At 40.0% G+C, this 13,635-nt stretch overlaps 1 pseudogene; it reads right to left on the bottom strand.

Moving 5' to 3' along the window:
* Positions 1–349: 349 nt before the first annotated feature.
* Positions 350–7,933, bottom strand: LOC113563664 (annotated as a pseudogene).
* Positions 7,934–13,635: the final 5,702 nt, after the last annotated feature.

Here is a 13,635-nt window from a genome sequence, read left to right as displayed (position 1 = left end):
TCAATGTATTTGGACATAATACATCCAAATTTAGTCCAAGACTTATCCACAAAATCGGTTTCTACACATTATTAACAATGTATTTATAAAAACATCTCTATTATATTAACTTTAACTAGGCTTAGCTTTAGCTGGACCAGTCCTGAAGTTCCAGCGGTATTTTTGACAATTTATAATTTACAGACAAGTCATATGAGCTTTTTAGAAGTCAAACTAATGAACTATGTTTTTGTAAATTTTTTAATTTTAATATAAATTTTATTGTATTTAATACATTTAATACATAATTGATATTAAAATTTAAAAAATTACAATAAATAAAATTCATTAATTTTTACTAGTGAAAAGCTCATACATGACTTGTCTGAAAGTTGCGCTTTCGTCGTGGAGCCAAAGCAGTTTTGAATCCTCTCACCTCAATACCACCAGATTTGATGACATTGATGTCTTTATAATTATATATTGGTATTTTATTTCCAATTTCTCGATGAGTTGTGTATGAAAAACGGGATCGATCACAACGTGCTGAATGTACTTCGGCATACATGTCACTCTGTGATAGAAGGCTATGAAAAGTGGAGCATACTATCTAAGTAGGGGATCCAATCGTTGAACCAATGCAGCACGCCAGTTGTCCCATAATTGTCGCAGGATTTAACACCTTGGAAAATACCACTATACTCGTATCCTTGCAGATTCAATTGTTTGTAAACGTCTCCAGTATTCATAGGCAGGTTCTCCTTATCAGTAGGCGGTGACAATGGCGGCAAATCTAACTGTTCTTTCTTGATATTCTTGGACACACGATGTTTCCGGTGATGAGGACTGAATTGGATTCACAGATCTGGAAAAAGCCCGTTTCTCTGAAGATATTTATCAAGAATGTTATTGCGCCCTCTTTCGGTATGATCGTGGAGCGTTGAAAATGCACATTCTCAAAGATCACCGGCAGTCGTTCGAAATGAATACCGTGCATTTGTGCGAAGATCTTCCAGATCAAAACTAGATAACCAACACCCGGGAAGAAAACTCGTCCCTCCAGTCGATGTCCTGCCAAGTATGCGTCCGTTTCATTCGATAGATCGACTGTGACGACGTAGTCTCCCGCTTGTCCTGAAGTTATCTGGTGATAAGTGGGCACTTCCCACGTGATAGAGTGGTCCCATTTGACCAGTGATCCGATCATCGGCGTTCCGCGACCGACAGGAAAATTCACCGGCGGATACAACTTAAGGATGTTGGGTTGTGCGCCGACCGTGTACAGTTTACCTATGTTGGATAGTAGAAAAGCCAGATTATTGATGTGATCTCGTTTCTGGAGACTGATCTTGGCTACTGTCTTTGGTAGCGATCTATGTAGAATCGCTTGTAGCAGACCGTGCGGCGCGATCTCGATTGTGACTGCGTTTCTGGAATATGCGTTATCGCCTCCCGGAAGAGCACGGGAGACAGCAAGTTATTCACGAAATAAGCTGGTGAGCTGAATTGAGCGATCGGAGTGTTCCATGCGGCCTCGGGTACTGAAGTGGAGATCCATTTGGCCGATCTCGGTTTGAAATTTGACATGATTCCATCGAGCGAAGCCCGCAGCTTAGATTCGGACGCAGCGATATATTTGCTGTGAAAAGCAAACCCACAGCTGTCAATCAACTTGGCGAAGATGTTCTTGCTTTTTAGTTTTTTCATGAATGTCTGCAAAGATTCAATTGGACCGGAAACAGTGATCAAATCTATGGAATTATTACAGGCAGGGATGATATCAGACGGACATATTTCTTGGCTTCCTCCCAACTCAGACCGATAGCTGCCATAGTACATGGTTCCAACTTAGCACTTATAAGTGAATCACCTCTGAAATAGGCTATTAACATGGTTTGCTCCAGTGTAACGGTGCCATCGGCGTAAGCGCAAGCCAATTCTCCAATGGAGTGTCCGACTATGCCGTCTGGCTGGATGCCTATCAGTGTCAGTAGGTCTACTAGAGCGATCTGTATAGCTACGATTGATACAAAAGTGTTTGTCACATTTTTGTATGTTTCGTCGGTGCTGTTCAAGATAATATTCATGAGATCGACATCGTAAGGCAGCAGTGTATCCGCACAACGTTGCAGACTGCGCTGGAAAACTTCGATGCCAAGCAGTTCCTTGCCCATACCCGGCCATTGAGCGCCCGTGCCGGAAAATAAGAACCAAATAGGACGCTGTTCATCGTTTTTCGTTATTTCAATTATTTCACGTGTACTACTGTCGCCGTCGAATATCTCATAGCCACGGACTCTGTGTTCTAATATCTTGTCTTTGTGTACGACATGTAACAGTGAGAGGAACTCATCGTCTCCCCTATGCTCCTTCGCCTTATCTAGCAACGTGTGTACAGCTTCCTCTGTGCGACCTGACACCAAGACCAGCTTGGATGGCAATCCAGTATTCAACGTTGACGGTAACTTCGGCTTGGGATTGCTGTGTAGGATGACGTGGCCGTTCGCACCACCAAAGCCGAACGAGTTAATGCCTACGAAACCGCCGTTCCACGGTGTTGCCTTGTCAATTACACGTATGCGTCCTTCTTCACACGCAGGAATGTTTGGATTCGGGATGGCAAAATGCAAATTTGCTGGAATCACGCCCGTTTCCATTGCGATTAATACTTTGGCGATCGAACAGAGTCCGCTGGCAGGTTCCGCATGTCCCATGTTGGATTTCACTGAACCGATTAGCAGCGGTGTTTTCCTGTTCTTGCAGAACATCTTATCGATGGAATTCACTTCTTCCAAATCGCCCATTTTGGTGCCAGTACCATGCGCCTCCACGTAGACCACGTTAGCAGGATCAATTTTCGCCTCGCTGTACACCTCACGCAACATTTGATTCTGCATCTTGCCACTGGGATACGTGATACCCTGGGGCTTGTAGCCGTCGTTGTTAAGTTTTGTACCGATTACCGTGCCGTATAGTCGCCGTGCGTCCTTCGCCTTTTGCAGGTACATTGCCACCACCGCCTCAGACCTGACGTATCCGTCAGCCGCGGCATCGAAAGCCTTGCACTTACCGTCCTGGGACAGCAGATTCAACTTCTGGAAGTGAAGTGCATTCGCCGGTTTCAGCAGGAGATGCACTGAGCCGACGATCGCGCTGTCGCACTCGCCGGCGCGCATCGTGGCAATCGCGTGGTGCAAGGCGAACAAGCTCGAGGAACAAGCAGAGTCCAACGTGCAGCTCGGTCCGACAAAGTTGAACGCGAAGGAAATTCTGTTGGAGAACATCGCTCTGCAACAACCGAGCAATCCGTATCCTACAACCAAACGCAAGTTTATCGAACGATTTGTCTCGCACTAAGAAAGAATAATTTATATTGCAGAAGAAATGTCTTAAATTGTACAAACCGTTTATGCTGTGCAGGTCTTTCGACCAAAAATCGTCGGACTCCGAAGCGGAAGCACCGACAAACACGCCAGTACGCGATCCTCTTATGGTTGAAGGATTGACACCGGCATCGACTATCGCCTCGTACGTTGCTTCTAGTAGCAGACGAAGTTGCGGGTCCATTACGTGTGCCTGTTTTTGATGCACCCCGAAGAAAGAGGCATCGAAAGTGCTGAGGTCTTTAATCTTGCCGGATCTGTGCGGTAGCCCGCACATACCTGCTGGCCAACGGCGCTCGTCATCATTCACCATGTCCATTTGCTTCATTAGATTTTCTTTAAACTCTTCCATATTCGATGACTCGGGAAAACGGCCTTAAAGAACGTTATATTATCAGACATGTTATGTTGCTGTTCATTCTGCTTGATTGTTTCTTGATAGATACACGTCTGTAAAGTTAGCACGTTTTTTAAAAAATAAACTTCATTACAGTTCTGCATGTACTCCTAAGAGTTCTAGAGTTCCTTAAGAAAACAGTTCTGTCATATTAAGTACAAAAAACTGTCGATAAATTTTCGGGTTGCCAATTAACTTTACAAAACGAAGTAAGAAAAATTACGATATCTCCTTACATATTAGTTTGAGCACTTCGAGACTTAATAATAATCGTTAGAACTCGTGAGGTGCTACCCAGAATTCTCAACGGAACGTTGGAATTGTCAAAAAATATCTCGAGTCAAACATTTCTAAGTCCCTCGGGTCGAAACATTGTTTGAGAGTTCTGGATATCAAGAGTTCTAATTATTATTAATATAAGACTTGAAGAGCTAAAATAAAAAGCTAAACGAGTTCTCGCCAATTTTCGTTCCTCGAATCAAAAATTTCTAAGTCTCTCGGGTCGAAAAATTAGAACTCTTAGGGGTGCATGCAGAACTGTAACGAAAAGTTTATTTTTTAAAAGATGCGCCCTGGCGGGCCGCCTTGACAAGTGTTGGACAGTACTGGACAAATACCAGATGTATTCTCGACAAATTTTGAATCATATAGACGTAATTAGACAGTTTTTGTACTTGTAAAGGTCCAGATATAGTTCGGAACGAGTATAAAATGTTCAGCAGTCCATCTACATTTTATCAGGAGTTGTCAAAAGATATACTGCGTTCTGATTATGACCAAATCTTGTCTACGTCACTCAATGTATTTGGACATAATACATCCAAATTTAGTCCAAGACTTATCCACAAAATCGGTTTCTACACATTATTAACAATGTATTTATAAAAACATCTCTATTATATTAACTTTAACTAGGCTTAGCTTTAGCTGGACCAGTCCTGAAGTTCCAGCGGTATTTTTGACAATTTATAATTTACAGACAAGTCATATGAGCTTTTTAGAAGTCAAACTAATGAACTATGTTTTTGTAAATTTTTTAATTTTAATATAAATTTTATTGTATTTAATACATTTAATACATAATTGATATTAAAATTTAAAAAATTACAATAAATAAAATTCATTAATTTTTACTAGTGAAAAGCTCATACATGACTTGTCTGAAAGTTGTTCAAATTGTCAAGATATCGCTAAAAGTAGTCTAGAATTTGTCTTGCCCAGGCACACATGTTAGCCTAATATATGTTTCTTAGACGTATCTAATGTCTAAGAAACATAAAGTACCATTTAAGAAACGGTTTAAATAGAAACCGTCTTTAGACCTAAATTTTAAAAACGTATTTTTCACGTTTCCACAGAAACGAAAAATGTGTTTTATTAAATTGATTCAAAATTATATAATTAATATAGAAAAAAATAGTAATTTCTACTTAATTTGCGAGTATTAATTATTTTTACATCTACGTTTCAATGTACTCGATTATGGAACAAGAGACAAAAATCAACACAAGTGTGTGTGATTCCCACCTCTGATTCACCAAGCGACCGATAGATGGCTAGGCCAGACGTGACGTTCTCGCAAGTAACATTTGTGTTATCACCTTATAAATAACCATCCGGAAAACCGATCCAATACTCTATTCTTTTGAAACTTTTGAGATCACTATTACTTGAAGTGATATTTCAAAAGAGTGAAATTCCACTACACGAAATTTAGAGAGTAATTCATAAAATATGAAAATCTAGTTTTTTACAAAAATGTGACTTAACTCTGTCTATCTTTAAGGCACTTATATAGAGAATTGATAAATATTTTTCTGATGGTTTCTGAAACTTATTTTTACCGAAAAAGAAACGTTTCTCCTAACGTTTTTTCGTTGGACATTTTTCTCCTAAATAAACGTTTCAATAAAATGGTTATGAAATGTTGCGGCAAAACGTTTATGAAACGGTTTTGAAACCAATGTGTGCTGCTTGGGTGGTGTTTCTGTTATTTTCGACTTACATAAATAAATTAGACAGGTTTTAGACTGACTAAGCAGCGTTATTTCGACAGCATTTATACAGTGTGTAGACAGATATTTGTCCACAAAATGTCTCAAAATGAGACTAGTAAACGTATTCTGACATCCAGAACGCATCTAAAACAAGTCCCCAGTAAGCAAAATGTTCGCAGCCTACCTGCAGGCTGGCAACAGATTCGATCAGAAACCCATACCAGAACCATAGTCATCTGTGTCCGCATTAAGCTTTTGTTTTGTCGGCAGAGACTGTAGAACAGAACCTGACAACAGATTGTCGACAGAATCTGTATAAAACATAACTGGACAACAGCGCCGCGCAGATCCTGCTCGGTTTCTGCCGTCAATCTGCTGACAGATATTAGCAGGCTCTGCTCGGTTTCTGCCGACTATCTGCTGTCTAGTTATGTGAGCAGATATTGTTGTATTTCTGCTGACATACCGACAACATCATTTGTTATATCAGTTCCTGTATGCAGTTTGCAGTCTTTCTGCCTTCAAAATTTGTAGCGGGTATTTGACGAAAATCTGTTCTAACAGACTTGGCTATCTTGGTCTAAACTAAACCTACTGTCTGCCTAAAATCCGTCAAAGTGGCCCGCCAGGATGGTACTAAAGATGAGGTTCACAGAGGTTTGATAAATACTTACCTGAAATGCCCGCAATGACAATGTCATCGTCTACGAGACACGGTATACTGTCCTCCATATTTCTCCTACGATTACTGATACTCAATAATCTTGAAGATGTTCCCAAAGAAATATTTTGCCAAATTCCTTTTCCTCAAAAGAACGCAGTTGTTCCAAGCAAATAGTTGTTCCAAACAAATAGTTGTTCTATCTTTTCTATTTATGTCTATTATGTTACGTTACATTAATTTCATCAAGAAAATAGACGTCCTAATAAAGAGAATGAATTAAAAAATGCTTATTACCTGTCTGTAAGCTTCACTTTACTTTTGTATACTAATACGATATATTCGGAAATGAAGACAAAAGTTTTTCTTCGATGGAGTAACGCTAGGTCAATAACGAAATACCAAAGACGAATAATGAAACTGATAGAGTCCGCTGTTTCATTATATATATACAAGACTAATCAGAAGATCACAAAGCTTGAAGTAATAGATTCAAGAAATAGGGGTAATTTGAGATAAGAAATATGTGACTGATAAAAACAACATAGAGATATCCCATACCGCACAAAATATTCGGAGAATATTCTAACAACATGATTTCCATATGTTCTGATTGTGAGAATATTCGAAAAGAATATTCGTAAACAGTTTCACGAATGTTCTAAATGTTATTGGTATGTTATTTGGTAAGTACTCAGAATATTCTAATGACATATATTTCAATGAATATTCTTATAATATTTTATTTCGTTTGTTATGTATCTAAATATTCCTATAACGTCCTACGAACTGTTTTGTGTAAAAATATATAACATTAATCGACTTATCAGGTCACACTTTTTATTCATTCCGTATCGTGATGCATTTCGTAGTACATGGTTTTGATAGAAATAGGTTTGTCGATCGAAATAATCCTATTTGTCCTAGAAAACATGTAGTAAAAGTTCGCAGGACTTCGTAGAAATATCCGGAAGACTCTGGACGTCTTTGATATTGGTCAATATCTGGTCTACGACTACGGGTACGTTCCATTTGACGCTCCCAAAGATCGCGAGCGTCATTCTATCTTTATTCAATGTTCAGTGAGCAATAAACATACGCAAAATGTTCATAGAATATGCTACAGAATATTTATAGAACATTCAGAGAATGTGAGTTTTTGTCAACTTTAAATGTTCCATGGAAGGTTCACAGAAACTCTGAAGCATTATATAAGAATATTCTAAACATTCTCTGATATTAATCTATGAATAATCATAGAACGTTATCTTGTGCTGTATGGGTATATAATTCTTTCCTTCTGTCTCTTTGTCAATAGCTACTTATTTTGTACGTACAAAATGCACAACTTATTTTTAATTCTTTCCTTCTGTCTCTTTGTCAATAGCTACTTATTTTGTACGTACAAATTGCACAACTTATATAAGCATATTATCATACGAGGAAAACCACAAGATAAAAATAAGTTTTTCGAAATTTCTTTCCGTTTTTAAAATTAAGTCCAGGTCATTGACAAACATTTTTATGTGTATTGTAATTGTTCCGTACTTTTTTATATATCGCTTTTTTTTATTATGATTTCGTTTGGGTATTTCGCGGCGTCATACGTCACTGGGCTATTGTCGCCGTTTCGTTGTTTTTCCCGAGTCGCGCGGCGCGAACGCGAGCTCGTAGAGCCAGAACGAGTCCGTACGGGCATGCGAACAGAAGCAGAAGCAGCCCAAGTATATTTCTATATAGTGCGATTAGTGGACTGTAAAAAGTAAAATCGTTTGTGCTCTAAATATAATAAGTAAAACGAAGCTCAAAATATTTTCTCGCCCCACCTGGAAATACGTGGAGACGAGGGCGTCATTACAGACGCGGCGGATCGACACGACACAGGGTCGTGGCTCGATTGCATCGAAAGGTGCGACACCGCGCACGAGGCACGGAAGCTTCACAAAACATATTGGTCCTTCGAGCCGGATCTAGTCCGGGAAACACATTAAGACACTCGAGGCAAACGATTTGGCGCACAATCAACGGCTCGTTCTTCAAAAGACATTCGCATAGTAACGGCATAGCAACGACTGTTGCGAAGCATCGCAACCAGCTACGATTTACGCATTACGACCGGCATAGGGCTGATCACCATTTGTCAATCCAGAGGTACCACGGGGGTGCCACAACAAGGTGATATCAGGCGATATCGAGAGTCAACGACAGTGGTTTCTGCGACGCAACGCAGCAAGCCACAGTTCACGCATCACGGCCGGCACGAGGCTCGTTACGTGTTATCAACAATCCAAGGGTGCCACAAGGGCGCAGCAACAAGGCGATATCGAGTTTCAGACGCCACACCAGGAGGTTATCATCAGCGAGCGAGTCCGCGCAGTGCAGCGGGGCGGCTTCCAGGAACTTCCAACGGTCACATCGATACACAGCGGCGATCAACGAGGATCGCGCTTTTATCACAACACGAGGTCAGGTAAACTGAATACGCTTGTGCCAATCATTATTGTTGTATTGTAATTTACGCATTTTGGTGAGCATGTCTCAAGATCGCGATTCGCAACCGTCCGAGGCGGGAAATTTTTCCGCGCTTAAGAAAAAGTGAGCTACAATAAAGGGTTCGTGTACACGTATACAAACGTTCATGAATAATATTAGTCAGATTACATCAGATGTGATAGCACATATTGAAGAACGCAGGTAGCGGTTAGATGCATATTGGTGCGATTACGATAATGTACAAACGGAAATCGAGACTTTAGATGATAAAGAAGTGGAAGATAGAATTGCGTTTGAAGATGCGTTTTATTTATTGCGCGCGCAAATGCGGCGTTTGTTGGCGAACACATCCGGAAGGTACACATCAAGCAGTGTGTCACATACCACGGCATCTCAATCAGAATCTAAAGTAGATTCATCCGCGAGTGTTCGATTACCAAAGATAAGCTTACCTTCTTTTTCGGGTAAATATGAGGAATGGTTACCGTTCCACGATATGTTTATTGCTATTGTACACGATAATAAGGCATTAAATAATATTCAGCGATTTCAATATTTACGTGCGTCTTTGTCTGGTGATGCGGCCAGTCTCATTGCGGCTTTAGAAATATCGGACAGCAATTACGCGGTTGCGTGGGATATTTTAAGACAGAGATACGATAATAAGCGCGTTATCATTCAAACTCATATTAGAGGCATCATGGATTTGCCCGCAATGGTCAAAGAAAATTCAAAGGAATTAAGACAAATTTCAGATGGTGCATGTAGACACATACTTGCATTAAAGGCATTAAAAAGACCAGTTGATTACTGGGACGATTTGCTTGTTTACATTCTTAGTTCAAAATTAGATTCCGTAACAGCAAAGGAATGGCAATCTTCATTAAAAAACGGGGAGATTCCCACTTTTAAGCAGTTTACAGAGTTTGTTTCGCATCGCGGTCAAGTTTTGGAAACAACCACTAGAGTTAACACAGTTGTTAATAAAGGGTACAATACTCGTTATCATACACAAGGTAATGCTAAGCAACAATTATCACATTTAGTTACTTACAATGGTAAGTGTTCATTTTGCAATGATGAACATGCTGTTTATTCGTGCAAGGAATTTTTGGCATTACCTATTGCTCGGCGTGTAGCCGAAATACGTAAAAAGGGTTTATGTCTCAATTGTTTGCGTTCCACAGGACACATTGCGGCAAATTGTAATGCTGGAGCTTGTAAAATATGTCGATCAAGGCACAATACATTATTACATCGTCAAGACAAAAACGAGAATAAGCCAAAGGAGGAATCAAAGAATTCCTCGTCACCCAAGGAAGCAACCGAAATGTCAAGTCAAGGACAATCTTCGATTGCAGCACACAGTTCTCTCGCATGTAATCAGGTATTGCTGTCTACCGCAGTGGTATACATAATTGACAAGGGAGGAGCACGTCAGTCGTGTCGCGCTCTTCTTGACTGCGGTTCACAGGCAAATTTTGTTACACGTAAGTTTTTTGAATCATTAGGATTAAAGGCCCGATCAATAAATGCTTGTGTGACCGGAATTAACAATGCATCTACGATGTTTAATCAAATTGTTGGTGTTACTCTTCAATCACGAGTAAATTCTTTTTCCACGAGTTTTGAATGCATAATTACGGACCAGATAACTGGAAAGATTCCTCCGGTTTCCGTGAAACGTCATTTGATTGGATTGCCAGGTAATATTGAACTTGCAGACCCGCAATTCAATTCATCGGCGGATGTTGATTTGTTAATAGGTGTAGATTTGTTTTGGCAATTGTTGTGTGTTGGCCAATTCAAGGAGTTTAAGGGAAGTTTAACATTACAAAAAACGCGTCTTGGTTGGATCATTGCTGGGCGTGTATTTAATTCGTTGGCTTTACCACAAAAAATACGTTCGTTAACAGCGTTAATAAGTAACACGGAATTACATGATCAGTTGTGTAAGTTTTGGCAATTAGAAGAGGTTTCTCGCGGTTTTGAAAATCGTACGGTTGAAGAACGAGCTTGCGAAGCTCACTTCAAAATTTATACATCAATTAACGAACAAGGTCGTTACATTGTAAAGTTACCGGTAAAGGATGATGTATTACGAAAGATCGGTGATTCAAAGGAAATCGCGTTGAAACGGTTTATACAACTTGAAAGACGATTTGAACGTGATCCAGAGTTTAAAAAACATTATGTTAATTTTATAAAGGAATACATTAATTTAGATCATATGAGAAAGGTCTCGTCGGTTGATGAGGATGATAGCACATCATTTTACTTGCCGCACCACGGGGTGTGGAAGCAAACCGATCAGTTTGTAAAACTACGCGTGGTATTTGACGCCTCGTGCAAAACCACTACGGGAGTATCTTTGAACGATGCTTTGATGGTCGGACCGGTGATACAGCAAGAATTATTTTTGATTCTTTTGAGATTTCGCACACATGCAGTTGTATTCACGGCGGATATAGTAAAAATGTATCGCCAAGTATTGATACATGAATCGCAAAGAAGTTTGCAACGCATATTTTGGAGGGACAACACGAGTGTTCCTATCGAGATATTTGAATTGATTACCGTAACGAATGGTACGGGTTCCGCGTCATTTTTAGTTACAGAATGCGTTCAAGATTTAGCTGCGAAACATGCAGCAGAATTTCCGCAAGGTTCAGAGTGTGCGCTTCGAGATTTTTATGTCGATGACTTACTTACTGGGGCAGATTCGATTGATGAGGCTAAGCGTATACGTGATCAAATTGAAGCATTATTGAGACGAGGTCATTTTGAGTTGAGTAAATGGCATTCAAACCACGCAGAATTAGCACCGGCTCATAAGGGAGCCGTTGATGAAACAGTAGTGTTACATGGCGATGACACGCCGAAGGTGTTGGGAGTGCAATGGCATCCGCCAACAGATCAGTTTACGTTTAAATGTAACGTTTCGTCCGATGTTAGGCGTATTACAAAGCGCACGGTATTGTCCGACGCTTCAAAATTATTCGATCCACTGGGGCTATTAGGGCCGATCATAGTTGTAGCAAAGTTAATTATTCAAGACGCTTGGCAATCCAATATAGAATGGGACGAATCCTTACCGCAAGATCTCCATGCGAGATGGTTGAGTTTTCGACAACAATTATTTTATATTAGTGAAGTGAAATTGCCTCGCCAAGTCAATATAGTACAAGAGCAACCTACATTCAATTACATGGTTTTTGCGACGCAAGTCAACGTGCTTACGGGGCTTGCATTTACATAAGAAGTTGTATTGATTTAAATGAGTATCGAACAGAGTTGTTATGCTCTAAATCACGCGTGGCTCCATTAGGGCGATAACTCTCCCCAGGTTAGAGTTATGCGCAGCCGTTCTTTTGGCTCAATTATTAGAGAAAGTTCGATCTGCAATTGATTTATCCGAAATACAAATTGTTTTATGGTCAGATTCCACAATTACATTACAATGGATATCTTCATCTTCACGCAAGTGGCCAACCTTTATCGCGAATCGAGTCGGCGAAGTTCAGCGACTCACTAAAGCACATCAATGGAGACACATATCTTTCACACGATAATCCCGCTGATATCATTTCTCGTGGAGCCACTCTTCACGACTTGATGAACAATCGTATTTGGTGGAATGGTCCTTCTTTTTTCGCTGTAGAAGAGCATCATTGGCCTCCGAGCAATTTTTCAAGTACATTAGACGCTCATTCGGAACAGGAATGTATAATAAGCGCAGTTTCCAAGGTCACTGTTTTTATCATTAATGATTTATTAATTAAGTATTCAAATTTACACAAGATATTGCGAATCAATCGCACGTTGTTTAAGATTCCTTCCTGAACATCGTCGTAAATTCAATGGAGAGTTTATATCGCATCAGGAAATAGCAGCAGCTTTAATTGTTGTTTGCAGAAAGCATTCAAAGAGAAGCGTTTCCAGAGGAGTACGCTCAGTTATCCAAAAATAAGCCTATCAGCAATTCGAGCAATTTGTTATCTTTATCTCCATTTTTTGACGTAAATGGTTTGATTAGAGTAGGAGGAAGATTAAAAAATTCTGATATGGCCTATTGAAGCATGCCATCCAATATTGTTACCGAAACATAAATTTTACTGAGCTCATGATTCAACGTGAACATGTTCGAAACCTTCATTCGGGATTGCAGGCGACCATAGCAGTTGTCAGGTCGAGATTTTGGCCATTGTCGGTACGTTCTATCACCCGAAAGGTTATTCGCGAATGCATCATTTGTTTTTAAGCATAAGCCAGTTATTCCGCAAGCAATAATGGGCAATTTGCCTGAAAATAGAGTACTGTTTCAAGACCATTTAGTCATACCGGGGTAAGACTATGCAGGTCCGATGTTTCTAAAGGAATCCAAGCGGCGCAACGCGAAAATTATTAAATCATATGTAGCATTATTTGTTTGTTTCGCGACAAGGCAGTTCATATAGAGGTAGTAAGCGATTTGACATCTCAAGCATTTTTAGGTGCGTTTAAGCGTTTTATTTCACGTCGTGGAAAACCGATTGCATGTACTCCGATAACGGAACAGCATTTGTAGGAGCGAAAAGGCAGATGAAAGAGTTTAGTGAATTCATCAATAGCGATCAGAACGAGCAACGAGCTCAGAAATTTTTTACGCGATAATGAACCGCGTGGCAATTTATCCCATCACATGCGCCTCATTTTGGTGGATTATGGGAGTCTGCCATAAAATCG

The sequence above is a fragment of the Ooceraea biroi genome, chromosome 2 (genome assembly GCF_003672135.1).
Source record: "Ooceraea biroi isolate clonal line C1 chromosome 2, Obir_v5.4, whole genome shotgun sequence".
Lineage (NCBI taxonomy): Eukaryota > Metazoa > Arthropoda > Insecta > Hymenoptera > Formicidae > Ooceraea > Ooceraea biroi.
The sequence above is the reverse complement of the archived record's forward strand: the minus strand, read 5'-3'. Positions and strand labels throughout refer to the sequence as shown.